This window comes from Centruroides sculpturatus, unplaced genomic scaffold (genome assembly GCF_000671375.1).
Source record: "Centruroides sculpturatus isolate CEXI.00-Female unplaced genomic scaffold, Cexi_2.0 scaffold86, whole genome shotgun sequence".
Taxonomy (NCBI): domain Eukaryota; kingdom Metazoa; phylum Arthropoda; class Arachnida; order Scorpiones; family Buthidae; genus Centruroides; species Centruroides sculpturatus.
The window spans coordinates 1,070,431-1,073,437 of NW_019384475.1; positions in this window are offsets into that span (position 1 = coordinate 1,070,431).

Here is a 3,007-nt window from a genome sequence, read left to right on the forward strand (position 1 = left end):
TATCTACACTTTTACATATTTAATGTCCACAAGGCGGAGAGTTTAAAGTATTTACGGTATATCAACCGAACAGTTAAAATAAATATATTTTTAAATTTAAACAATTATATATATATATATATAAATTGGATAAATATATTATAAACATTTAAAAAGCATTTCACTTAATAGAACATTAAATATTTTACTTAAAACTGTGTTCCACGAATATAATAATTTTATACACTGTAATTATATCAACATCCGCAGAGCCATCTATCGTTTGAAAAAGTTATTTATATTTAGTAATAGTAATAGTAATGCCCCGCCATCTATCGCAAATGATTTGAATTATTTAAACGTATTTCGGAAAATCGTAAATAAAATATATTTTTAATAAAAAAATTTGATTACATTCTTAAAAAATAACAATAAAAGACGATTATCAGAATTACAGAACCAATTCAATGATTAAATAATTTAAATATTTTATTATTTCGAAAATATCAACACAGTAATAAATAATGTAAATTATAAATTTAGTTTATTATATCAAAATATTTTAATCTATCTATTAAGAAAAACCATTTGAAACAGTTATGAAAAAGTATAAAAATAAGTAAAATTATTGTTTATAATGACGAAACACGAAACACGTCACCACCCAAGGTCACGTGAATACTGTACTTCCGCTACGTCAACTTGACTGACAAGTAACCGTTTAAATCCCCTTTCTTTAAAAGGACAAAGAGAAATTTCCCTAACCGTTAAAATTTAAAACTTTCTGTAATAAAATAAAAATTTTAATTTAATAATACTTAATAATGAAAGCATATTAAAATAAAAATATATAAATGAATTTTGTACGAATAAAATTTTTAAAAAATTATAGTATAGCTAAAGATCTCCAATTTATTTGTTATTAATATTTACCGATTAATTAAAAAAATTAATTATATAGTATAATGAATCTAAAATTTATTAAAGAATTTACTTGAATGTAAAAACGTACGAAGACTGGCAGCACTATGAAGAGTTTCACAAACAAAGAAACCGTTAAAAAAATGAAATTAAAATTCAAATAAACATAATTAACGATAATTGTAATATACTAATACTTGAATATAAAAAGAAATAAATAGTATACTATCAGATAGTACATTTATTGGACGTAAAATTAAATTAATTACATTCAAAAAACCGTTATAAATAGCCAATATATCAGCTTTCTCACACAAAAAAACAACTGAAATATATTACTTCTAACATTCGAAAAGTTAAAAATATTAAATAATATAATACTAAGAAGAACTGATAGTCATATCTCTAGTATAAAAATTTAATATTCGACAAATTTCACGTCATCAGTATGATCGAAAATTCACGTAATCAGCTTTTACAGGTCAAGATTGTTTCATATAATGTGTTATAATTTGCGAAGATATATAATTATACGAACATAATATAGGCCTATATAAAAATGCAGAAAACAAAATTCTCTATCTAAATAGCATACAGCCAAACAGGAATTATAAGTTTTATAGATTATTATGTTAGATCAAATTGCAGTAAATTTACGAGTCTTTAATGTAAGCAAGAGAGACGATTTTTTTTAAAAATAAGTACAAAATACAAGTAGATGAAAAATATACAAAGCAAAACTACTAATACTTGCATATTAGCAATATTTTTTTCATACTTCTATTATAAAAATTTGATTTTATACGAATTTTTAAAATACTACTAGTGCTAGTACCTTGATGACCTTAACATAGAACGATCACAGGTAAACTACTTTAGCCCACGCCCCCGTGAGCTCAAAATACTCTGTTTATTCTCTGTTTATAGAGTGAGAAGAGCTGTCTGTATTTCGTAACAGACTTTGTCCTATAGGAAATTGAAAGAAGAAGAAAGCATGTGAATGTAGTGTGAAAAGAAAGGGAGATAGGAAAGTGGGAAGGAAGGCATGGGAGGCACCATGGGCGCCTGTATCGCATTGGATAAATATTACAATGGTTACATATTACAAACAGTGCATGAAACTAACATACAACATAAAGTTGGTTAATAAGTTTACAAAGCATGTATACTGCAACATAAACAGTGCTGTACAGTACATTACACAATAAGTAATTTGATGAGACCAGAAGTGATTACAGATCTGAGTAAATATGGTTGGTAAGTCGTGGAAACAGGGTGATTACAATGGTATCTCTGAAGCAACGGTTGCAATAAATTGGCGAGGTTATTGGAACAATATAACTAACATTAGGTATGAGCTCAAAATCTGCTGAATATATGCCACAAAATTTTCCACACTGCAGATAATATTAGCAAAATGATTTGTCTTTAATTCACATTGAATACGTTTTGCAGCAGTTCATACACCTTAGAAGAGTTGTTCTACAACTTATAAACGATATTAGCGCCAAATTTCCCTTATCAAAGAATTTTTGAATTTCGCTTTTTATTTGAGATTCTAAATTCCATGACAAAGTATGCATGCTAAATTTTATTGCATTCGATCCAGTTTGATCTTACTACATAGAGCTCTAAACACTTCCTGTTTAACCATACCCAGTCAGCAGTTAAAACTATATACAGTAGAGCGTCGATTATCCGAAAGTCAATCATCCGAAACGTCAATCATCCGAAAGAATTCCAGTCGGCAAATTAAAATTTTTGCCAGTGCTGTGTTCGCTGCAATCTTTGGCTATGTCTTGGGCTACTCAAATATTTTACGTTTTTGATACTAAATTAACTTCTGAAGTATAATTTTTTATTGTTTTTATATTTTTCAATATATTTATTTTGTTCGTACAAAATAAAAAAATAATTTTTAACGATACAATAGTCTTCGTTAGGCTTAACATCGACGAAAATTCAACGCGAAGCGACACGCAACGGAGAAAAATTTCAACACGGGATAAATTAATATATTTTTTCGTACATGATTTGTTATCCGAAAAATAAGATATCCGAACCACCCCAGTCCCCAATTGATTCGGATAAACGACGCTCTACTGTA